The sequence below is a fragment of the Talpa occidentalis genome, unplaced genomic scaffold (genome assembly GCF_014898055.3).
Source record: "Talpa occidentalis isolate TD23 unplaced genomic scaffold, MPIMG_talOcc4v2.1 talOcc4.4, whole genome shotgun sequence".
In the NCBI taxonomy this organism is placed as follows: domain Eukaryota; kingdom Metazoa; phylum Chordata; class Mammalia; order Eulipotyphla; family Talpidae; genus Talpa; species Talpa occidentalis.
Window position 1 is genome coordinate 120,643,405 of NW_023604295.1, and position 26,793 is coordinate 120,670,197.

The 26,793-nt window shown below is 42.9% G+C and overlaps 1 protein-coding gene across 2 annotated transcripts in view; it reads right to left on the minus strand.

The window, feature by feature from the left end:
• The window catches only part of LOC119257877 (IQCJ-SCHIP1 readthrough transcript protein), a 657,554-nt gene that overhangs the window by 510,287 nt on the left and 120,474 nt on the right, over nt 1-26,793 (minus strand). The gene's annotated exons all lie outside the window — the stretch shown is intronic.

The window sequence follows — 26,793 nt, forward strand, 5'->3', positions numbered from 1 at the left end:
TTGCATAATGTTGGGGTTGTCTTCTGAAAAATGAGTCACTGGGCAATTTTGTCATTGTGCAGATGTCATGAGGTCATGTCCTTACACAAATCTTACCAGTCTACCGCACCCCCAAGCTGTGCAGGACAGCCAACGGCACCGTTCAGAGACCTCCACTGCTGACCGAAACGCAACATGATTGTGTTTTGAGTTGAAGGAAGTTGAGAAAAAGCAGATAGAAGAATTTGCTGCCCTCCACTATTTGCGTAAACAGGGCATAAGATTATAAAAATTTTTCTACCTCTGAGCAATAATTAATCCTCAGAGAAATTCTAGACCCTATCAGCCTAAACACAACCAGAAGACTACCCATAACACTGAAACTAGCTTTTATCTACCATTAATTTACCTATATATTTGCTTCCCTACTATTGCCACCCTAGAAACTCATTTTCTTTGGTTTTTGTCGCATCTCTGAAAATTTAATACTTTGCTAGGATACTGCAGAAGCTCGAGTTCTAACCACCCCTTTGAGTTACTCATCCCTGAGTGCTCCAGTGCATATGTTTGTTAATTTGCAAGGTACATGTCAATCATTTTCTGTATGTTTTTCTCTTGCTAATCTGTCTCTTGTTGGTCTAATTTATAGGGCACTAGCTGGAGAATGAAAGATGTACAAACCTACAAACCAGACATGTAAAGGGAAGCTGTGTGGTACAGTAACACAAACGTCAGTCCAGGGGACCAGAGAACTTAGGTAAGTCACCTGAACTATCAGTTTTGATTTCTAATTATTTTTAAAGATTTATTTATTTATACAAGAACTGGGGTACAGGTAAGAGGCTCAGGAGGGTGAGAGAATTCACCAGAGAGAGCAGGGAGCAGAACAGGCAGACGGACCGAAGACACTGTTGAGGAGAGCAGTGGGTGAGGCAGGAGAGGTCTGCCACGCCATGTAGGTTTCTCCCTTGCTGGGAATCGAACCCGCGCTGCAGAGGCTGTGGACAGCTTCACAGTGCAGTGCTCAACCCACTGCACCACTGGGGATGCCCTTGATTTCTAATTTTTAAGATGAATATAACAACAACCACATTCAGCAGCTAGGATATGCAGCCTCAGAGTTTGTGTTGTAAAACCACAAAGTTAATGTTTGCGTAAGTCCCAAATTCATCACAGACTTGTCAAACTTCTCTATTTGTTGTGTTCATGTTGGGGATTGCATTTGTTTGCTAAGGCTGCCATAACATAACGCCACAGATTGGATGACTGCAGGCTTCATTCTACTGAAGCCTCTCTCCTTGCCTTGCAAACAGCCACCTGCTCGCTGTGTCCTCATATGGCTCTTCCTCTGTGCACACATGTCCCAGTGTCTCTTCCTCTTTTAATAAGGACATTAGTCCTATTGAATTAGGGCCAACTTTATGACCATAATTACCTCTTCAAGAGCTCTATCTCCATACACAGTCACACTGGAGGTCAGGGCTTCAACATATGAATGATGTGGTGTGGGGGGCACATTTCAGTCTGTAACAAAGACCATGAAGAACTATGCTTTGGCATCTACCCCATAGTTTGACTCCCATTTTTAATCTGCTGCAGAGCTTCCTTTTTAAAATCTGACAAGGTGAGAACGAAAAAGGAATTCTCAGAGAGCACATGTCATGGAAATCTGAGATATAGAAAGAAAGAAAGCACATGGTTATAGACTCACCCCTTGCCCATTAGGTTTTGTTCATGATTCACCAGAGAAAAATTTTAAAAACATAAAGGGCAAAGAGGAACCTGTCAAACTTCTCCAGAGACACTAGTTAGTGCAAAGGAAAGCAACCCATTTAAGGAGACTTCCTCCTTCCCTCACCCAGAGCTTTTCCCACAGGACTGACACCAGGAGAATCATGCAGACTTGACTAGGAAGTGGGAGTTATGAGGAGTCTTTTTAGACTGGACCAGAAGTCATTTCTCAAAAAAAAAAAAAAAAAGAAGTCATTTCTCAAATGTAGAAACATGAGCCATCTTTATGCCTCCTATGGGGACCAGCCTTCCAGCTAAGAGGAAAACATTAAAATCTCCAGCAAAGGAAAGATCTTTAATGTTTTACATTTACACAAAAACATTAATCCAAAAGAAACCTGCCCTTCTATGTTCATTACAGCACCTAATTATAATAGCTAAAGATATGGAAATAAACTAAATGCCCCCAAACAGATGAATGGATCAAGAAGATGTGGTGTATGTATTCACAATGGAATACTACTCAGCAATTAAAAAAGATAAACTCATGCCATTCACAGCAATGTGGATGGAGCTGGAAGGGATTATGCTTAGTGAAATAAGTCAGAAGGAAAAAGAAAAATATCAGATGGTTTCACGTACAGGAGGTATATAGGGAAACCGAACAAAGGGTCAGATAAAAGACAAAACTTGCAGGCAACTTATAGATCTGAGGTATACAGCAAGGCAGCAAGAAGGGGGGTCAAAACAGGGGAGGGAAGAGCACAAGGGACTATGATGACGGTTCATGAGTGGTGATGGGAGATTTATGGGAACTACACCTAAGGGGAGAAATCAAATATTATACAAAAATGAAAAATGATGTAACAAAACAAACAAAACAAAACAAAACAAAAACCACAGTGGTCCTTTGGAAAGATCTAGAATTGACTCTCTTGTCAAATAACCTTTTTGAACTTTGCAAATTTACTATAAAATTTACTTTCACCTCTTCAGATCTCATTGATAATATTCCCTCTGACCATAACTCACTGCTGGCAGGGTCCTATACTCAGAGGGGTCCTACCCTCAGGTGGATTCTATGCTCTAAGGGGGTGCTATGCATTTCTCATGCCCAGCAAATGTCAGTGATTTGATGCCTGGGGAATGAGGATGTGGTAACCTCACATTTCTGACTTAGGAAGTCTCCCTCCATTCTTCTTACAAAGAGCAATATCCTTTTAAATTCTAAGGTTGAAAATATTCTGAGTCTGTGGTTTTACTTTCTACAGTATCTTCACAGGGTAAGGGGATATCCTTTGACAAGACATGTTTTCTTTGAAATCAGTGATGGTGGGCCTCCCTGGTGGTACAAGGGGTTAAGTTGCAGTGCTATGAAACTATCCACAATCACTGCAGCAGCATGAGTCAATCCCCAGCCAGGGAGCTACCCACATGGCACAGCAGACCTCTCCTGTCTCCCCCACTGCTCCCCTTAGGAGTGTATTTCAGTCAGTCTGCCTGTTCTGTTCCCCACGCTGTCTCTGGTGAATCCTCTCACCACCACCACTGCCCTCCCTCCCCCTGCACCTCTGGCCTGTAACCCAGTTCTTGTATGCATAAATAAATCAATCTCTAAAAAAAAGAGAAAGAAACCAGTGATGCTTGTAGTAGACAGAAGAATGCCCCTATCCCCAAAATTGTTGCCAACCTGTGAAGACACTAGTCTACATAATCAAAGGACTTTGCAGAAGTAATTGAGTTAAAGAGCTTGAGATGGGGCCATTATTTTAGAATGTCCAGGTCAGACTAATATTATCATAAGGGCTCCTGTAATATGGAAACAGGACAATCACGAAAAGGGAGAGACTGGAAGATACTAACTGCTGGCTTTGAAGAGAGAAGAAGAGGCCATGAGCCATGAAATGAACACAACCCTAGAAGGTAGAAAAGGCAAGGGAACAGATTGTGCTTTTGCATCTCTGGAAGGAATCAGTATTCCACACATGTGAATCTAACCCAGCAAAACCCACTTCAGGCTTCTGACAACCAGAGCTATCAGATAATAAATTTGTGCTGTTTTAAGCTACTAAGTTTATAATAACTCATTACAGCAGCGAGAGAAAACAAATAGAAAGGCTCAATTCATACAACCCCAAAGGGTCTGAAATAGAGAATTTTGCCTGCTCACTCACAAATGATTCTGAGACTTACTACTTCTCAAATCCTTTCCCCATATACCAGGCCACACAGCGGGTTTCAAATGGTTTAAATGAGCTACAAGTGGATGTTATACTACTTCTTTACCTTTTTTACTTCTCATAAACAAACTAGTTCAAAAACCTCATGTGACTTATTTTTACTTTTTACTTTTTTGACTTGACTTTTTTGTTTTACTTTTCTGACTTGACCTCCAGGCCCATCCCAAACATGTCATCATGTCATTGTCAAAAATTTGCATCTTCTTGTGTTTTTCAACTTCTGGCAATATGTTCTCTCTCTGTGTTTCTCTCTGTGTATTTCTCTGTCTTTCTATCTCTCCCTCCCTACACGTTTTTCTTTATATCTTCCAGGAAAAGGTGCCATTGATGTTCCATAATTTCAGCATCATCCTGATAAACACTTTTAGTGGGAACCCCAGACTCCCTGGTGGCCTAGAGGTTAAGTCTTAGCATTATCACCACTACCACCCCTATGGCCTGAGTTGGATCCCCAGCCAGGGAGCTAACCCGCCTATGGCACAGCAGACCTCTCCTGTCTTGCCCGCTGCTCCTCTTACTAATGTATTTCAGGAGATCCACCTATTCTCTATTCTGCTCCCCACTGTCTCCGGTGAATCCTCTCACCCCCGCCCCCCCGACACACACACCTCTGGCCTACATCCCCAGTTCTTCTACACAAAAAAAGTAGGAACACCCCCCTGTGACTATGCACTCACTCACAGATATGTTCATTCAAGATATTTATGAAGAACTCGTGGACTACAGAGTCAAACTACCTGGGTTCAAATGCCAGAAGCTCCTCTTATTAGCTGAGTGCCCTTGAATAGTCAAGTTTTTAACTTTTATTGCCCTTTCCCATTATGTTGAAAATTGGAACCATAACAAAAGCTACCACATGGGGCTGTTTATAAGACTTATTTGAATAGACCACATAAAGTACTTAGAATGGCAGCTGCCCTCAGTGCTGCAGTGACTAGAAGAACTTAGTGCCTGCCTGCAGGGGCTTCTGCTGTGGGAAAATGAGGTAAGAGGTCAGGCTGCCTCCATGGACAGGCCCCTGGGTATCTGGGCTGTGTGAGAAAAGGCTACTTTGACCTAGAAAAGGAAGCGTTGGCGAGGGAAATGGAGGAACTGAGGGAAGAGGCCGTGACATGGGACAGGCATAAAGGAAAAAGGACAAGAATATTCCTGATCGGATTTCAGCAAGATGGAGAGAGAGTGAAGAGGCTGGCTGCCCTCCTCCAAATACACATAGCAAAACTGATACAGTGCAAAAATCCCCAGCGGCACAAACTACCACCTTACATGGTAGGAGTACTAGCTGGAGGGAAGGGGTAGAAGAGATATCTCTGAAGTTTATGTCATGGAGAGGATGCACAATAATATTACTTCAATAAAAATAATAATTAAAGGGGTAGGAAAAACTCTGGAGTGACAACAGGACAGTACAACCCACAAGAGGGGGTGGCTCTGGGACAGACCTACTGACTTGGGCGCATGCCAACACTGGGACTCCCAAGACCCTGAACTGCACTGGATAAGGGGGTGCATGAGCAGGCACCCAGCATGGAGGGTGCAATGCACAAGAGCTCACTGGAGTTGGATAGCATGACAGGAGGGGAATTCAAGGCACAAATCCTGCTAAGCTGATGGAAATTAAAAAAAAAAATATGGGGGGTGCAAAACAATAGAATAAAGATAATGAAAATATGATGCAGCTGCATTCAGAAATAATGGGATTAAGAAACACTACAGCTGATTTAAAACATGCAGTTGAGGACTTCAATAGCAGAGTATTCCTGGCATGGGAATTACTGCAAGGGTGTTCCTCCAGGAGGGATGGAGGGAAGGAGAATATTGCGTAGAGAAGAAACTCTCCAGTGTTACTCTCTTTAGAACCTGCAAATTGAATCAGGGTGTTTTAGTGCAATATGCAAATTCAAGATCATTGAGCTTAAGCGACAACAGTCAAGTGGGAATCCATGCTCAGACTCTTGCTTGACAGAAAAGATACATCTCACAAACTCTTAGGCCACCACGATTAAAGCCAGCCAAGCATGTCATAAATGCTCAGCACACACAAAAGATATCATTCTAGTTTTCTGAAGAAAAAAAATCTCTTGAAGGACTACCTTGAAATCTGGATGACAACTCAGTCATCCAATAATAAGAAAAACACAATTTAATGTTATTTGTAAGAGTTCTGCAGAGCAGAATTTCTAAAGGTTTTCAACCATGGTTGGACATTAGGATTACCTTGGGAGCTTTTGAAAATTACCTATTCCCAGGCCTCATCTCAAACCAATTAAAAAGACTAGGTAGGGATGGGGCCAGTTTATGGGGATGTTCTCACATGTTCCTCGGTGCTAGTAATGGGCAGCCAGGGGTGAAAGTCACTGACTTAGTAGTATCTGTAAGATTTTAAAGCATTTCGAAATATTCCAAACCTTATTAAGTGATCTATTCCAATTTAGACAACTGCTTCGACAAATTTATTGAGCAAAAAAGGGAGAGATAATCAAGCTCTTAAATTGGTGAAATGGGAGCCATTACTTCAATGATTACATTGATTTTGTGGTTTGGATTGCTTTTCTACCTTCACACATGTATACTCACAGTAAAGTTATTGTCTTCTATTATTTCAAGTTACTTTATTTTGTTTTTAAAGATAACTTTAGAGGTTGTTGTGATACTACACCCCTGACATTTTATTGTATTGCCAAATGAACACAGCATTAGTGGGAAATACTGTGCTTTTACACACTCATTTATTTTGAAGGGAAAAAAAACACATGGATGTCAGTCAAGAAACAAGTCATAAGCTGCAGAAAAATGTCCTACTGAACAGAAAATCAGGCAGTGGCCAGGAAACAAAGGCACCATAATGGAAATCTTTCAAGCTTGAAGTAGGTTACTGACTAATGAGGATACTGCAGGGAACCGTGATAAAGGGGCTGGATGTTTATTAAAGAACTATTCATGCACATTACCTGATGGACAGGGTTGCTGGCAAGGCCCCTAGGATCCCCCTGATAAGGCTGGACCTCAGGCCCAGCAGCCATTAAGTAATTTAGACGCAGAAGCTTCTTTAAAGAAAGTAATTAAGAATTTTCTTTGCATGTATTCCAGGAGGAGAACTAGAATTATTTATCAAAAGAAAGATACTTCAGCAAACATGCCTTAAGAAATTAGACCTGGCTGACAGACAATTTAAAAGGAAGGATCTTTGCTTGGTGCTCATTTGTAGTGGAGAGACACCTGATATGTGATGGCACTAAGCAGTAGCAAGCCCATGAGTGGAATTAGGGGTCGGGCTATCTGTTCACAGATGAGAAGGAGGTACAGAGCTTGACATGCCTAAGATCACATGCCAAAAAGTGATAATGTTGGGATTTGTACCCAGGCACTCTGTACCCAGAGTTAGCACTGAAAATCCCCCTCCACACTGCCTTTTAAAAGACAGTGTAGGGCCTCCCAGGTGGCACAGCAGGTTGAGCGCAGCGCTGTAAAGCTGTCTACAGCCTCTGCAGTGCGGGTTTGGTTCCCACCAGGCCAGGGAGATTCCCACATGGAGTGGAAGACCTTTCCTGTCACGCCCACTGCTCCCCTCAGCAGTGTCTTTGGTCCATCTGCCTGTCTTGCTCCCCTCTGTCTCTGGTGAATTCTCTCACCCTCCCATGCCTCTGGCCTGTACCAGAGCTCTTGTATAAAAATAAATAAATCTAAAAAAAAAAAGTTTAGAAAAAATAAATAAAAGACAGTGGACAGTGTAGAATTCCTTCAGGGGATGAGAGGAAAACAGTCATTTCTTTCTTTTTTTTAAGATTTATTTATGCATACAAGAACTGGGGTGCAGGCCAGAGGTGCAGGGGGTGAGAGGATTCACCAGAAACAGAATGGGAAACAGAACAGGTGGTTTGACTGAAATACACTGCTGAGGGGACCAGCAGAAGGTCTGCTATGCCATGTGGGTCACCGCCCTGGCTGGGGATAGAACTTGTAGTAGCTGCGGATTGCTTCATAGTGCTCATGCTTAACCCCTTGCACCACCAGGGAGGCCTGGGAACAGTCATTTCTAATTCAAGAAAGGACACGCACTACAGGGAGGAAAGATTTCCAATCACACTGGGAAAAATTTTTTCTTGGCTGTGTAGACTCTGTCTTGTCTGCCATCTAGTTCAGATTTTGCTTTTTTTGCTTTAAACTCAGCTTGTAAATTTTCTTTCTCAAGAGTCAGGCCTACTGTACTCCAGCTCTCTTCACCACACCCTCCACCATGCAAATGTTTTTGCCTCCTCCAGCAGCTTCTATTGTCCTCCTTTCATTCCTCCTGGTTCCACTCCAGCTCTGACAATTTTCAGGTTCCATTCCAAACCTCTCTTCTCTCAGATTGTGTGTCACAAGTGCCTGTTTTCCAAAACTGTTAAGCAAAGAAATAGAAACTTGATGATCCACACCAGTGCTTTCACCCGCCAGTCCAACAAATGAAAAGAGTTGCAATTTATTGTCACAGACTGATAATCTGCCTTGATTATTCACTGGTTATTAAATATTTGTAACTCACAATGGATAATAAAGATGTCAATTAACATTCTTATTATTGGTGATCCTTAATTACCATTATTTAGAACTATAAACAATATTTCATATTCTAAATTTTGCGCTGTATAGGTACAACTAGCCCCTCCTCTAAACCAATGGGGATTCTGGAAAGAGTAGAAGGGACTTTATTAACTATGCTGCTGGACAACAGGCTAAAATTGGAGCTGTCCTGTGCAAACAAGAATGCATGGTCACCCTAATTAGCTACGTAACTCTCTGTGGCCTGTAAACTTTTTGTTAAAATAATGTTCAAATTGGCCAGGATTATTTTCAGCAACAGACATAAATTTGGAAGGGTGAACATAAATTTGGAAGGGTCACCATTCCTCAATTCAGTTTTGGTCCTTTTTCATCACACAACAGCATCCTTCATATATTTGACATCTAGAGGGGATCTTTATTTTTTAGCACCTGACCCAATACAATAAAATTTTATCTTAATAAATGAACATTTGATAGGCAATAATAATCTTGATATGCTGAATTTTAAAACAATAATTAACAAGAAATTTATTTCTATTTTAAAGTTTTTTTTTTAATTTAGTGGAATATTTCATGTCGGAAATAAAATTTGCACTTAAAAAACAAAAATTTTACTTCATTTAATCGGCAAACTGTTTCACTGTATTAAAACTTAATCACAAATAAAAACTCAAAGTTGTTGCATAGTGACAGGATTGAATTAACTCAAGTTGTTTCTTGTATTAAATGCCATGTGCTATCATTGTGTATTATAAATCCACTATTTGCACATAGGATATGTAGTAGCAGATGTTGGAGACATTAATTCTCCCCAAGTGACCTCAAACAACCTCTCAGCTCAGGTCCTGTTTCCAAAACCAGCAAGCATTGTTGATTCTGCAAGTCAGGGGTCAACTTATAGCTTAAATTAACTTCTACATAGATTGCAATGTTGATTAAAGTAAGTTATAAGAATGTGTTCATTTGGAACACCCACATATAGTATTCAGATTCAACAGTATTGCAGCGATTTTGTTTAAAACTTGTACCAATGAAAGATGTGTCTCACTGACATGGTTTCTAATTTTTGCTGCTCAGTGATAATAAAAAGGAAACTTCCTTAATTGGTTTACTACTTTTTAAATTCCCTGCAGACTTTGCACACCCCTTGCCTGCACAGGGAAACACCCCCACTCTGGTTGGAGCACTGCTCCACTGGGTCATGGTAGCCCCACCCCCTCCAGCCTACCCAGGGTCTCCCTCCTCAATGCATAGTCTCCCCTTTCCTTAGCTTGTCAGTTTACTTGGTGCTGTGTGACTGTCTTAACAGTTAAAATAATTTACAATATAATCACATGATATTAAAAAATATTTAGGCCTGTGCTGACAATTAGAATGTAAAGTAATATAAAGTATAAACTCCCCAAGGGGGAGCCAGATTCACTCTGTTCACCCTTAGGGTGGAATTCACTAGTTGACAATTTTTTGGTCTCTTTTATGATTGTGGCCAAGACCCACTCCCAGCTCTGAAAGAACAAATCCAAGTAGTGAAAGCTATGTCTTCCAAGCCCGTCCCTGGCTAAAGCAAAGACAATGCATTAGTTTCCTAGGGCTGCCATAATGAAGTGTCACATGCTTAGTAACTCAGAACAACAGAAACTTATTTTCTCACAGTTTTGGAGGTCAGAAGTCCAAAGGGCCACAGTCCCTCCAAATGCTCTTGAAAGGAATCCTTCCTTGCCTCTTTAGCTTCTGACAACTCGAGGTGTTCCTTGACTTCTCTCTACATAACTCTTTTTCTGTAAAAAGTGATCTCTCTGTTTCTACTCCTCATGTCTGTTTCTTCTCTTATAAGAACCTCTGTCACTAGACGTAGGGCCCTCCATAATCCAGAAAGGTCTCATCTCAAAAGCTCTCCATATCCATAATTACATCTGATATTACATTTTTTCCGAGTCAGGTGACATTCACCATTTCCCAGGGTTAGGACATAGACACAGACAAATCTTGGGGTAGAGGCGTGGGAGGGCATCATTCAATCCACTACAGATAGTGACAATGTTGGGTTAATCTAACAATGTCCCACAAGTAAGACTTTGGAGAAAAGAGAAATCCCTTTTGTAAAATGAATATTTTTAGTAGTTAAAGTCAATTCCAGATCATTGGCCAATAATTCTTCTCTAGGGACAAGTGCCTTGGAAGGAAGCTGAAAAATGCCAGGAACTGAAGAAGCCAAGAAAAAAGAGGCTGGGGTTTGAGCCTCCCCAACACAGGTCAGCATTTGGGCCCCAAGTACAGCAGAAATGCTGTCATGAGTGAGTATGGACAAGACAATCTTGAGCCCTCCAGGATATGAGATGGGACTGGTGATGCTGACCTGGTCTGACTCATCAGAGGGAAGAGGATAAAGCAACTTGGAAACCTGAGGTGTTCAGTGGGTGGGCCAAGGCAGGGGGCAAAGGCTGAGGAAGGCCCGGTTGTTCTCAGAATGGCTTTCCTTGAAGAATAGTCTTCAGCCCTTTTCCATCATCTGTCAACAGAGCCCCAGATGCCCTTACAAAGGGTTCTTTCACACTGAAAGGTCTCTGGACTTGATGGTCTATGAAGACTCAATGAGCTCATTTTTCCTTCCTCCTCAGTTGCTCCACTCCCACATTAGCAAAAGCACATGCATTATCTTGTCACAACTGTGCTAAAGGGTAAATTTTAAAATAATGGTGCTCTGCACCATGGCTCTAATTGCCTCCAAACTTCAGCATGTTTGCTTTCCTAGCATGTGTACAAATGAAATCGGGAGACTTGGCTGCATTTGTTTTTCAGCTTGTTCAGCTGGGGATGTACACTGGAAAAATCAGTGCAATTTCCAAGTGCCCAAAGGTTTGGGATGAAGTTAGTTATGACCCCTCCCAAAACCAACCAGATGGAGCTAGATTTGTAATAACTACCACAAATTTTCCCAAGAAGATAGATCTTTTAAAAAACAACTTCCTAGCTTTGTTTGCTATATTCCCCAAGCACTGAACTTCCCTTCTTATCAGCTTTTGACGAATGATCAGAAATCTTATTTACAACTTCTGTGAGTGAGAATACGACTCCTTTAGGCCAGCTTGTCCCCCTGACACCAAGCAGCTATAGTTCTGAAACCCATCAACACAACAGTCAAGTGATTTTCAAAGTCATCTCTTTATTTATTTATTTTTTCAAAATAGTATAGTGGACATTTATTTTTCTCTTTGATCATTTTATGGTATCTCGAGTTTCCCCATAGCTCTTCATTTTGAAATGCCATAGCTTTTAACTTTCATATTTTATTAATAAGAAAAAAAGTTGATGGAAAATAAAACAATAAAGCATTTGTCTACGGTTTTTCACGATGGCACACAGTGGAAAGCTCTAACCACGAGGGTTTTGAAGTCAGGTTCTAAACAAGAAGAAAATCATAGAATATTAACTATGAAATTAGCTGTTTAGGTCAATGACATGAAAGCAAAAGTGAGTTCCAAGATAGCACATGTAAATAGACCCTGCGCAAATATTCCTTGTTGCAGTATTGCATGTGGACCTCCCGCTGATGGGCTTTGAGAGGTAATTCTAGGGTTTAATAGAAGTCCATTATGCTTCTGACCATTGAGTAATGATACCTTGGGAATGCAGAGAAAAGCAAGATATAGAAACCGAACTATTAGGGTTGAAGTATTGTGAGGAAAATAGACTGTGGGTAGCAAACACAGATGTCTCAAGAAATTTGAAAGGGATAGTCATGTGGTACATAAGCTTTCTCAATTTAAATACTTAAACAAGCTAAACTAGAAAAATTCATTCAGTGAATATTAATTTCGCTTACCCCCTATACTCCATAAATTAATGGGGTTCAAATCAAGGGCGCCATCCAGATTCTTTGGATGCTAACTGCAGAAAATGAGGCTAACTTAGGGAAAAGAATTTCTCAAAAGGATACAGGTATCAATTCCTCAAAAGAAGTGCTGAAGAACTAGGTCTTGGGAAAGGACATGAACCAAGTCAAGGTTAGGGGGTGTGGGAGGGAGAATCAAACAGGTGTCCAATATCACTGGCACAAGGATGAGGGGTGAATGCATACTAACTAACCACCTCCAGCCTGCTTGCCCAGCTAGGGTGTCTGCTTCAGAGAAAGTGTCCCTGCCTGCCTGCCAGGGCCACACAGTAACCCTGACAAGACAGGCTGACTGGCTATCCCAGCAGATCATTAGAGAAAATGGAAAAGATATTGCTCAACAAAACTGTCATGTTGTCACCCAAAGAAAGGGAAACAGACACTAGGTACACAGGAACAGAGCATCCAGAGCATGCAGAGACACAGAGTGATGACAGGTGCCATCACTCAGAGCAGAGAATCAGAACAAAAGGAAAAGTAGGAAATGGCTTCATTGAAAACAAAGGCACCAAATACAGAAAATGGTGATGAGAAGGTGGGTTGAGCACATTCTGTTGAAGACGGAGACTCTGGACACAGGGATAACAGGATCATGGGTCTAGAGTGGGTAGGGGGTGAACCTCAAGGTTGGAGGGGCTGGCCTGGGAAATTCTCCCACCTCTGGTTCAGGAAGGAGGGAAGAGAAAAGATGAAGGAAAGTCTTTTGCCCAGAGAAGTTGCAGTCCTATCCATGCCACTCATTTTCTTGACATTTTTAATAAATGGGAAGTGGAGCCCAGAAGACTGTAGTGGGGGTTGTGTGTAGGTTGGGGACTGCAGAGAATGGTAGAAATAAAGAAGATAACCTGACACATTTTTCAATTTAGAAGCAGAAATATTAAAGTCACCAGAATTCCCATACTACAAAAAAAAAAAAAACATGTCATCCTAATTCTTGGCTCTCACTCAGAGTCCTCTATGATGTGTTCTCCAAACTTCAGCATGTTTGCTTTCCTAGCATGTGTACAAATGAAATCGGGAGACTTGGCTGCATTTGTTTACTTCAACTAGGACCAAAGCATCCAGAGCATGCAGAGACACAGAAGTGACAGGTGCCATCACTCAGTATTCTGTGGATGGAAAACAATGACAACGCTGCTGGCTGCCTTCTCTACCTGAGATTGTACCATAAAGAATTTATGCAATTTGCAGCAACATGGATGGAGCTGGAAGGGATCATGCTCAGCGAAGTAAGCCAGAAAGAAGAAAAATACTGGATGGTCTCACTCATAGCAGGAGTCTAGAAAACCTAAATAAGGGGCCAGGAAAAAGAATTACAAGAAAGAAAAAATTTAAGTCAACAAGCAACTATAAACCAAAAACACACTACGGGGGGTGGGGGGGGCAGGCAGAGGAGGGATTGGGGTCAAAATAAGGAGGGATGGGGTCAAATAAGTGCAATTGTAAGGGGAATATAACCAAGATGAAAATGCATACATTGCGCAAAAATGAAAAATGATATAAGAAATATATAAAAAAAATAAAGTAAGTGAAAGGAAAAAAAAAAAAGAATTTAATCTCACCAGAAAAGAGGTCTGCCTTTGCCCTCAGCTGTGAAGTTCTCTTTGGTTACAATCCTTGAGCTGGTCAAATTATTGACAACATGATTAGGGGGAGGAGCTGGGCACTCCAAAAAGAGCATCAATTTGTCGCCCAAGGAAATCATAGGTGACAATGCGATCTGTAATGTACACATAGAACATAGCACGAGAGACCTCCCTGCTCCATCGGACTGTCCTATGTTAGCATACCCACACTGGCTCTATCTCTGTAGACATCCCCACAGAACTTCCCTCCTTCTCATACACACAGAGCCTGCCTGAGGCTCTCAACCCAAGGATCCTCACAACTCGAGGATCTGATATTGCTATGAACACAGAGGCCTACCCATCATCAGAGCAGATTAAAGATGACCACACATTCCTCCCAACAAACCAAGGATGTTCCTTGAACCTAAGCTATTTCTGTGACTGCTTCTACCAGTAGAACATGGATGATGTGGTGCTGAACTGTTTTTTGTGTTCAGGCTTGAGGGACACAGTGTCAACATCCATGTCTTTCAAGTGCTATCTCTGGGGGAAGCTACCCGATAAGACTCTCAAACCAGTCCTCAACTACTCAGCCCAAGGACCAAACCTCAGAAATGCAGTCTCAAGAAGCAAGGGACAGCCACCTGAGAGGGCGGACATGGCTCCATCAAGCCCACCTGTCTGTTCCCTCATCTGGGCCATCCCAGCTTAGCCCACCAGAGACATAGTAGAATGTCCACTGTTTAATCACACTGTGTTTTAAGAAGTTTGTTGTGCAGGCGTAGACAACCATGACACTCCCTCATGACAGGGCCAGTCTTTTACACATGAGACTTGTCCTTGCACACCCATGGTCTCTACCATCACATGCCCTGACAGCCACAGAGAACCAAGCACAAGAACTCAATCTTTTCCTCCTGTGGAGATGTAGGGACATAATCTTAATACACAGGGCCATAATCTTCTTATTCCCAAGAGAATTGTCTGAGAGAGAGAGAGAGAGAGAGAGAGAGAGAGAGAGAGAGAGAGAGAGAGAGAGAGATCCAGCAGGTGTTCACATACCTCTCTTTCCCCTCACCAACAATTTACAGCTAACAGTGGTGGCCTTGTAGAGATCCTGATGCTAACTTTGGAGTCAGATCTATACATTACTTCTAAAGATAGAAACTTCAGACCTCTTAGAAGGGGAAAGGGTGTAGGATAGACCCCAGAGCAAATGATAGGGGGTCAGAATGATGTCTGAGGCCATGTTGTGACAGTGGACATATACCAAACTAGAAAACCCAATACCTAGAAGGTCCATGCCTCATCCTCCACTGTGAGCTTGAAAAATGCCTTTACCTCAGAACTGCAGTTTCTTTATCATCAAGCAGACACAATTGCCCCACAGACTACACCATGCAAATTAAGGCTAACACACTCACACTAGTGCTGGAGTCACTTTCATAAACAGCCCCACAAGAGATGACAGTGAAAGAGAACAGAAGCCACCCCAAATTCTTTCAGTGATGCTGGGGCTTGCTCTTGAACAAAGGAAGACTAGTAGTCCCAAGCTGTCAGAAGTTATTTGATTTCTGGGTTAGAAAAAACAACCAGCAGAAAGGGATTTAGTTAACAACATATTTCCTAGAATGTAGATACACTTAAAGCTATGAGGTACGGGTCAAAAAGCAGTTAGAAATGGAAGAGTCAATTAAAAACCCATTGTACCTTATCAAAAAGAATCTGTGTTACTTGTCTGTGGGCTCAGCTGTGATCATCGAGCTAAAAAGAAAGCTGACGGAAGCAGCTCCCTCCTTTTCCAAATGGCACATGCAGCAATCTGCACAATTATGTGCTACTGCCACGTAGACAGCCCCAAACAAGCGTAGTGATTGGGCATTTACAACTTGCTTAGCTTGCCACCACAGCGCCTCCTCTGGGGTGCATACTGGGGACAGACAACAGGATCAAGAGCAGCCATGAAAGAACATCCACCATCTTACTCTTATCAGCTCCAAGAAAGAACCAAGTTGAATCCTGTCAGAAAGACTGAGGTATCTCTAGGAGGCAACTGGGAAGCAGAGAGAAGTGTATGGAACCTCTCCCAGGAATAGAAACTGAAGCACCTGCTGTCGAGTCACATCTTCATATTTTGATTTGCTTCTGTTTTGACATACCACCTTGGCCACCAAATGATTTCACCTTCCCTTCTAGCTCTCAGAATGGCAGCTTCCATTATTTTGGAGTATTCTAAATGGAAAACTAGGATTTAGAGATAAGAATAGTTTTAATCACTAGAATCTCAGTGAATTCCACTAGAATTCCACTGGATCTTTGAGAGGCTAATGAATATATTGTGGACATTCTCCTCCAGAAAATAGGAACTTACACACAAATTTTACATGGAATTTATGAGTCAAAGAATCTTCAAGCTGAAGCAACTTGCCCAATTCACACACTAAGTAGAGGGGAGGGGGTAGAATCCCCATTTCCTAGCTTCCAGTAAAGTCTATCCTGTGCACCCACATTCTATGTATTGGAGAAACAGAATCCCTAAGTGAATCAATCACATTAAAGCCACACAAGAGCAGGGCTCATGGTGATTCTGCTTTGCACCCAGATCGTAACTGACTCATTCACTCACTGATGGAGAGAAGAGTGGGAAAAAGTCAGACTAAAAACCACTGTTAACAGTTTTACTTTTAATAGTGACATTCTATCCTGCCAATTCTTTGCTGACTTGTTCATCTTGTTCCCAAGCAAATGATTACACACACACACACACACACAGAGAGAGAGAGAGAGAGAGAGAGAGAGAGACAGACAGACAGACAGACAGAGACACAGAGAGAGAGAGAAAGAGAAGGAGGGAAAGACCCAGTGATTCTTACATAAATGTACTGGCATTAAATACATTATAGAATCATATTTTGTAAGGCAGGGACCCTGAAGAGGCTATAAGGCAGGGCAGGAGCCAGATTGATTCATTCAGGAGACAGCTTCAGAAGAGGATTCATAAAATGGCTTCAGGAGAGAAGCATTGGCTAATGACTGTAGACTCTTCGCAGACAGATTTATTGGACTTCCAGACCACTGTGAAATTCAAGACCTCCAAAGATCTTTACAGTCTTTCAGACCTTCGCAGGCTTCAGACCACCACAGGCTTCCAGACCTCCATAGATCTTGGCAGAGGCTTGGACTTTGCCTCTGGCTCTGCCTCTGACACCACTTGAGAAGACCATTGTCAGCCTGGCCCTAGTGTCTTAAAAAAGAGTTGTTTGCTGTTGGCTTATGTCAAGAGCTCACACACAAAAAAAACAACAACTGTATCAATGGTTTGTCTCGCACTGCCTCATCGTAACCGGTGCTGACCAGCATTGCTGACCAGTGACCAACGTTGCTGACCTGTGCTGGGTCACCTCTGAGAGCTGTCCACTGCTTCCGACCAACTGGCAGTGCCTTCTGCTGCTACTGTGTCCAGCAATGTCCAGTCCAGTGCAGAACAGCCTGGACTTCACACTGGTGCTGTGGGCTGCTGCAGGGTCACTGCAGCAGTCTCACCTGTGATTACCTCCAGCTGCCACTGTGAATTGGATCCTGGCCCACGCTTATTGATGCTCTACCAGTTCCAGGCTCTTGTTAAAGAGACAGCACCATCTTGCATGAGCAGCCTTTGTTTTGGTCACTGTGGACACTATCTGGGGTGCAACAGCTGGCCACTGGTGGCCTTAGAAACCCCTCTTTTCCCAATCTCCATTTTGTTAATAAACCCCCTTGCTGTTGAATTTTGAGCCTGAGTGATGCCTTGCAGTTGTGAGTGTGTGGGTGAGAACCCATAGTCGCCTACCCCCCACCTTGGCGCTGTTTTACCTTCTCTCAGTTGGACCACACTGAGGATGTGTAGTCTCTGCCCAGAGGAGACGGACACTCTAGCTGTAGGCTCTATGACTATGTCACGGACCCAGGACAGCTCCACAGGGCTTTCTGAAACTAACCTTCTCTGAAAGACTCCAGTTCCTCCTGCCAGCTCCCAGTGGTGTGCCTACGTGAGGCTCTCAGGGATGATTTGATCAAGACAGAAAATAGCCATCTTCTGACCACACCTGTGATTGTCACCATCCCATCTGTATGTGTTCCTATTTACTCTATAACAATTGCCACACATGCAGAGGTTTAAAGCAACGCAAATTACTATCTTACAGTCTGGAGGTCAGAAGTATGAAGTGGGTTTTTCTTGGCCAAAGTCAAGAAGTTGCAGAGTTGCATTCCTTCTGGAGTCTCTAGGGGAGAACCTGCTTTTTCTAGCTTGTAGAGGTGCCTGCTTTCCTTGGCACCTGTCTCCTTCCCACATTCAAGTCAGCGGTGTACCATCTTTACATCCTTCTCTGACTCTAACACTGCATTGAGAGTCACACCTCTGACTCTTTTAAGAACACTTGTTATATTTAAGGCCCTCCCAATCATGCCCCATCTTGCGGGCCCTGACATAATCGTATCCACAAAGACACTTTTGGCAAATTAGGTGACTAACAGTTTCTAGAGTGGAGATGCGAAAACCTTTGTCAGAATACACAACCCTGACACCTACCACTACAAGGGAAAACACTTTAGCTACCTTAGTCCAGAAATAATGAGGGGAATCCCGTATTTCTTAGACTACTCTAAATGAATGCTTTTTTAAAAAAGATTTTATTTTATTTATTTATACAAGCACTGGGTACAGTCAGAAGCGCGGGAGGGTGAGAGAATTCACCAGAGGCAGAGCGGAGAGCAGAGCAGGCAGACTGACAAAGTACACTGCTGAGGGGAGCAGCGGGTGGCAGGAGGGGTCTGCGCGCCATGTGGGACCCTCACCCGGTGGCCGGGGATCGAACCGGCACTGCAGAAGCTGCGGGCAGCTTCGCAACCCAGCACTCAACTGCTGCGCCACTGGGGAGGCCCTAAATGAATGCTTTTTAAAGGATCTAATCTGTCCTTGGACCAAGTGAGAAAAATGGAGGCAGAGGGACTCATCCCAAGTTGGGACTCCCTCTGATTAGCTGCAAAGACTGTATGAGCTTTCATTGTTCAATGCATTCATCAGCTCATCTTTTATTCTTTAAATTCAGAAGCTGTTAGTTTTTCAAGCCCAGTGAAGCCCCAAATTTCTGGATTCTCTTTATTTCCTTCCATTTTTTAATCTCAAAGCAGCCAGTTTTTGCTGGAATATCTTGTCTAATGAACCAAGAAAAGCCATTACTAAATGTTCTGCCACTGGGTTTCCAACTTTGTAGCCTGAAATATCTATTTCCTTACTGCCTGACTGCAAATTTAGAATCACAAATTTTAGGGTTTTATTATGGCAGTACTCACTTCATGGTAGCAATTTCTATATTAAGGTGATATCAGTTGTTATAACAAATAGATCTCACAGGGGAATAAGGTCTCCTACACAATTGAAGTTTATTTCTCACTGACATAGACCAATGAGTGTCCTGGATTGCTGAGTGCTTTCCTTCGCAAGGTAACTGATGGTCTGTGTTCTTTTCATCTGTGGCTCTGCCATTGGCTCCCAAATCCTAGCTCCTATCACTGGCATGTAGCTCACATAAAGGGGTAAAGAACACATGTAAAAATCACAGCCACACTTTTATGCTTTTTGACCCTGAAATAGCACACTTTTCTTCAGCTCAAATCCTACCAATTTCAGTCATATTGCCACACTGATCTGTGAGTTGGCCAGGGAGGTAAGCTACTTCTGTTTCCAGAGAGATGGAGAATATAGATTGTGGTTGCCTTGTCTGCTCACCAAAGTGAGAGTTCTGGGGTGATAACTCCATTCACTCTACCCTGTAGTAGAAGTTTGCAGAAGACAATTGTGAGTTATGCCTCTCTTCCTAGATTTCAGGATCTCATGACTTTCCATTGATGATGTTCTTCGGAATACTGATTTCAGAATACAGTCACCCAAATGCCTTTTGAATTAAAAAGTGCAAAAATGGTGGAGTGCAATAGGAAGGACACAGGTGTTAGCATTAAAGAGAGTTGTGTTTGAATGCAGGGCTTGCTCCTTAATAGCAATTTCATTTTAGATGAGTTACATTTTTCCCCTTGAACTTCCTTTTTTTTTAAAAAAAGACAAAACCTTAAGAAGAAACAGCCTTTCCATGTATTTCACAGTCTAACCACTGATATCTGAAGAGCAAATACCCATTTCTCATTGTTTTAACATCATCACATCAACCTCTGACTTTCTGGAGTATGTGTCAAGGGGAAGTAAGTGCTCACACAGCTGTTTCTAAGGCTACAGGGGGAACTAAGTCAATATTTATTAAACTTATCTGCATGCTTTGCATATACTAGGTGCTCAGTAATGCTACACCCATTACTTTCTCTTTTCCTCTTATCCTCTTACAGTTGTTTGGAATCAGACAAACTCGTCTCCTTGAGGACACACTGGTGCAGTGTGGTGCTACTTGCTTTTCTACTTGATTCAGATTTCATAGTCCATCTAGTTACCCTACAACCATCCAAGAAATGTCTCCACATGTTCTTTGTTTAATAGGCTAAAGCTCATTTCAGAGTCTGCTGGGGAGCACTTTTCATTAGGATTTACAGGACCTACTTTTACAATTCAAGGCCTTAGGGTATTTACAATTCAGCCAGAGAGTCAGAGAAGGGAGAAGAAACAAGTTTCCTGAGACCAGGATTTGCCAATTAGAGGCTGCAGCCCATGGATATGGTTTGTCTGTACTATGCTAGTAAAAATTTTGATTTGGTTTCCAACATTTAAAAGCCAGGAGATACAACATTCAATTTGAATTTCTGACTTCTGGAGAGTAATGGAATAAGCTGACCCCAGTGGGCCCCAGAAACGGTGGGTACCTATATGCTCAGTTGAGAGTAGCTGCCTCTGCTTTTCCCCTTCCCTTCCCAAGTACCTGGCATTCCCAGCCAGGCCCTGTCAACACTGAATTTGTACCTGGTGTGGAGCAACCAGATGCAGGATGAGCAGGGGGTGACAAGGCCAGGAGGCTGGTAGCAATCAATCCCCCCAGGCCCCAGCGAACCTTAACTCTTTTTTCTGGGCTTCTCTGGCATTCTCTCTCCTGCGTCATCTCGTGGTCTCACCTCTTCAGTAGTCATGCTGTGTCCTCTCATAGCCATCCCATGTCTGAGTGACACTGCCCTTATAGCGCCGGCCTCTAGGCTCAGGTGTGCACACTTACTCATGCCCACACCAAACTCCAGGTGTCCACAATCAGGCATGCATGCCCTGCACCTGTGCACCCATGCCCACCCTCCCAACTGCCGTCTTGGGAAGTATTAACAAGATCAAGGCTGCAGGCGATAGCGGCAGAGCTAGTGGCACAAAAACCCTGATTAATTCACTTACCCTACAATACCTTTCTTTGGATCCACTGGCTCATAAGATATCACTAGGTATTTCACTTTGAGTTCTTTTCCTTCAGGTGAAAATCTGTTGGTTTATAGCACTACTTTCTAGAATTTCTAATAGTTATAAAAACCATCTCACATCTGAGAATGTACCTCTCAGCAGATGATCCAGGGTAAGTTCAGATGCCTTGACACGACCTGAATTTCAGTGATCTCCCCCCACCACCACATTGGTGTGGTGGGGAGGGCTGGGGGGATAGGACAGTTAGAAAACAAGGGCAATAGTTTGGAAGAGCAGGAATGGTGTTTGAACTAGGACAAGTGTAGCAGCAAGGCAGAAATGCCAGCTGTGGGAGATTGTGAGGAGGCAGGATCAATAGGAGCCAAGAGTAGTTTGGTTTTATTATTTCCTCACCTTCAGCTCCTCCCTGGGTCTCACCAGACCTTCCATGCCCACACCTTACCCCAGTCATGCTCTATGCTCACCTTCTTATTTCTGCCTCTTATTCTAGCAGGGTGCTCACCATCAAGTGCCAAAGGAAATGGAAGCATCAAAGATGAATTTTAAATTTAAGTGTCTTTAATAAAGACAAAGAATGCAAAAGAATGGGCAACATTTGTTTTCTTTTTCAGAGAGTGGGCGTAGTAGCGGGATGGGCCGGAGCAGGATCGCTGTGACCCAAGCAGACGGGCGAAGGAGTCCTGGAGCTCTCGGTAGTTTTTGCAGGCTTTTATTGGGATTTACCAGGTACACAGCAGGCAGGGGTGCTGGGAGGGCAGGAGGCTGGCAGGTCACCCAGCCCCCGGCGAGACTTCACACTTTCTGGGCAATCTCTCATGGCCTGTGCTTCTTTCTTTCACTTTTCTGTTCTGCTCTCTCTGCTTCTCTGGCGTCCCATGACACGGCCCTCATCACCCAGTCTTAGCCCAGGTGTATCATATGCCCACACCCTACTCCAGGTGCCCGCCATCAGCCATGCATTCAGGACCGCAGATCCATCATCAATCCTAAAGGCAGGTGGGCAGAAAAGCCTGATACTTTTTTACCTTACCCTACAGTGGGGCATGGGAGACATTAAAGAGTATTTGTTTGGCAACTAAGGCTCAAGCAATGGATGGGAGTGTCCTGTAAGCAGTGGTTTCAATCCCATGAATTCTAGAATCAGAATGCCTGGATTTCCATCTATTCATAGTTCCACTACTTCCAAGCTCTGTGATTGACATTAGGGAAGTTAATTCCTCTGAGCTTTGATTTCCTTTGAAAAATGGGAGTTAATCATTGTGCGCACTGCATAGGTAGTGCAGGAGCGTGTGTGAGACCTTAGAAAGAGCCATCAAAGGCAAGGGCAAAGTATGTGCTCACTGGAGAAGACACTGGAGAGGGAAGAAAGCCAAGCCCAGAACCCTGCTGGGAGCAGAGAGGCAGATGGAACCCCAGGGCAGGAGTTCCCAAATATGGTTGCTTATTGTAATCACCTGGAGAGGTTCCAGAAGCTACTGATGTCTGGCCTCAACCCCAGAGATGCTGATTGAATTGTTCTGCCATGTGGCTGGACTGCTGGGAGCTTTAAAAGTTACCCAGGTGATTCTAATATATAGTCAATTTTGAGAGCAACATTCCTGAAAGAAGAAAAAAGATGTAGGACTTCTCATTTTAAAATGGGCTCCATCCAGGGCCTCCCCTGGTGGTGCAGGCAGTTGAGTGCAGCTCTGTGAGGCTGTTGGCAGCCTCTGCAGCGCCGGTTCGATCCCAGCTGGCCGGTGAGGGTCCCACATGGTGTGGCAGACCTCTCCTATCGCATCCTCCACTCCCCTCAGCAGTGTATTTCGTCAGTCTGCCTGTTCTGTTCCCCGCTCTGTCTCTGGTGAGTCCTCTCACCCTCCCACGCATCTGGCCTGTACCCCAGTTCTTGTATAAATAAACAAATCTTTTTAAAAAAATGGGTTCCATCCATAGAATGCAGATTTGGATGTAAATTCCAATAGTTTCTTTCATATAACATTACTGTGTATGAAGGACTTGTAAGATAATAGCCACCATTTATAGGCAATTAGAGTAAACTAATGTATTAGTTATAAGCATGAGCTCTGCAATTAGGCCTGTGTTCGAATCTCGGTTCTAACAGTGTGAGTTTGAAAAAGTTACTTATCTCTCTGTGCTTTATTTCCACATTTGTAAAATATGTATCAAAAAAACAGAGTTATTTGTAGGGCACATAGATTATTACATGTGGAAAACTTAGAACAGAGCATGGCAGAAAGTAAGCACCCCTAAAAAGAAGACAATAGGCCCCATATGGAAGAACTTGTGCAAAATCCACCAAGATTTCATACTGAGTTAACTGCAGTTTCACTCTCCCCCAGGAATGTGGTCCTAACTGGTCAGTATGGGATTTTCTGGTGAACACTAATGAAGTAATCTTTTCCATTTCCCAAAAGAAGATAAAATAATCTGCCTTAAGACCTTCTGCATTCTCCATTGGTAAGCTACCCAAGCCTGAAATTATTACCTTTTCACTTATTCTCCCCTCCTTCTACATGAAAAGTCTTTCATTTTGTACAGCTTTTTGGAACTCTCTTCTACTTGCTATCTATGATGCTGCCCAATTCATAAATCTTTTAATAAAACCACTTAGGTCTTTAAAGATAACTTGGCTAGAGTTTCGTTATTTAAATAGCACTAGTAAAGGTTTGCTATTATTAGCCATATACTAATTATTGAGCATTGATCTTCAACCAGGAACTACTTTATAAGCTACAGGGTGACTCACTGAAATATTGGTTGGTATCTCATGTTTATGCTACTGATGACCCATCAGCTACAATAAAGATAATTTTCTCTTTTCTTACTGAGCAATGATCTACACACCTTTTGGTTATGAGTCTTGTGCTCATTTGCATGGTGGGTAAGAGAGTTTTTGTGCCTAGGGCTTTACTAGGAGGACAAGTTGCTCTACACCAGGAGTGCTCCATGCTGTATCTCACATCCAGGACAAGGACACTAACTTCCCTGATGCCCGGGGTGCTAGTGCCTGATGGCTCATGGTTAGAATTTTCCTTGGGAAACAACTGCTTTTATCAAAATCACAAGGACATGAGGTCCTTCCACATTCAGTGACTGGTCAGTCTAAGGGGCAAAGAGCTGGCCCATTGCTTTAGTGAAAGATATCGCCAGGGCATGCAGAGGTCACAGCTGAAGACTCTGTCCATTCTGTCACTGCTACAACCTCTCCCTTCTGCACAGTCCTGCTGCCATGGGTACTGCAGGGACCTGGCCCCTGAAGATGCCCAGACACATTTTCTGCACAAGAATTTTCATCTTGGAGTTATTTCCAGGGCATTTGAGTATAGACACTTGGTGCAAGAATGACCCAACCAAAGGGACAGAATGGATAATCTTTGGCAAGTTTCAGCAACAAAATTGCTAAAAAGTGAACTACAGAGACCCCTGAGGAAAGGGAGAGGCAATAAATCAGGGAAAGTAATCATTAGTCAGAATAATTGGGTGGTTCTTGCTGAATATGATCAATTGGAGATCAATTGGGTGGCTCTTGCTGAAAATGATCAATGTTGCTATATAATAGAGGTTCGATGCTGATCAATGAACAATGAAAGACTGAAGGTGACTAACTAGTAATTTAAGGAGAAATGTAAAAGTCAGGGGGCCTCCCTAACAGAATATAAAAGATTCTCCTCTCCAGAATGGTCAGGATGAGGAATGAGAAGGGAGGTCAGAATAATTTGAGGATCAGAACAAGATCTTAATAATAAGGGTATTAGAGTTAGCGAGAAGCTGAATCCACTACCCTGGCATTTAGCTGTGAAAGATTAGGTCTTTGGGGAGGAAGGAATGGGATCCTAAGGCTTGGGGTAGGGACATATGGTTTCACATACTTGAAAACCTTAAACCCCAATCTCATTGAACCACTGGGCTCAAAGAAGAAGCCCACTCTTCCCTGTTGAAAGTTACCACTCCTGCATTGCCTGCCAATAATACTACAGAGAACCTTGACTTGAAAGACATATGCTTTCTCAGGGCTGCACTTGGCCACCAGACCAGTGACATTCTCACTTCTACGAATGTACCTCTCAGCAATAAGCCAGGGGACGTTCAGATGCCATGACAAGACCTGAGCTTCAGTCTTCTTAATCTGGGTCAAAGACGGATTGGGGGTGGGGGGTATGGAGGACAGTTAGATAACAGCAAACATACCTGGTAAAATTTCCTCAGTCCTTTCCCAAAGGGATCTATGACCATTTTTTCAGGTACATGGAAGAAGGAGAAATATGAAGGCATTTTGAAAATTTTAGACAAAGACCAATGCTCTTGATGACAGCCAGCCTCTGTCACTGGCCATATCAGTGTTTGCAGATGAACAAAGTAGACAGGGTGGCATGGATGGAAGAATACAGATGGGCCTACCAGCATTGGGTGTTCACACACTAAACTTTACCTAGCACAATGTTGACAATATTGAAAATGCCAGTTAGAAAGACCAATGATTCCCCATTTGGCAACATCCCTTGAGACCAAACATCCACTTAGTGACAAATTAGTTACAGTGAACCTCTTCTCTTAAAAGGGATAGATCTTGACTAAAATTCACAGGCATGCTGGGTATGGGCTTGCTTTCTCTTCTATAGCATCACAGTCTACACTATGGTTGAAGATTCACAGAATGTTTGATCCACCAGCAGAGAACCACAATAGCACCACATTGAACCAAGAAGCTCACTTAGAGCAAAGACAATACAGCAGTAGGGATTCGAGCATGGAACCCTGGTCCCCTATCACAACTATTCTCCCCAGCAGCTGACAGACTCAGCTGAACTTTGGGAAACTTACTGAGGGGTACAGCTTGGACACCGGTTAAGGGCAGTATGCCATTTAGAATATTCTGGTCTGGAACCTGGGTGGAACAGCAGGACTGACACTTACCACTGCTAGTGAGCTGCTTGGGGAGGCTGAGTGTTCCATTTTACTTTCCATCCTTGTACTTCTCAGGCCCACAGTCCTGGCTTGTGAAATACTTCTCTCTCACCAAGTATCTATGGGAGCACCTATTGCTACTTGCCTACCCATTTTTAAGGCCAAATGTGGTAGTCACAGACCAAGAAGGTCATGGTGATCAGGGGTTATTATTATGGGTGATGCAAGAGAACACTTCCCTTCAATGTCTTGTGTACAAATATTCATCTCAGAGTCTGAGGGAGTAGATTTGCAGGACCAGAATAAAAGTTGTACACTGAAAGGATAAAAGAGAAACTGTCCCCACCCAATGTTTACCCTTGATGAGAGAGTTGATGCCTGGATTCTAAAGGCAATTATCTATCTCCAAAGCATGTAATTATGACCATCAAAAATTAAAAAGAGAAAGAGAGATGTCAGGGAGAATATGCCTAAAGTTCTAATTTCCCCCAACAAGACCATCTACAAAGATATTTTGGATGAGTAACTCCCCCTGATGCTATCAGCCTA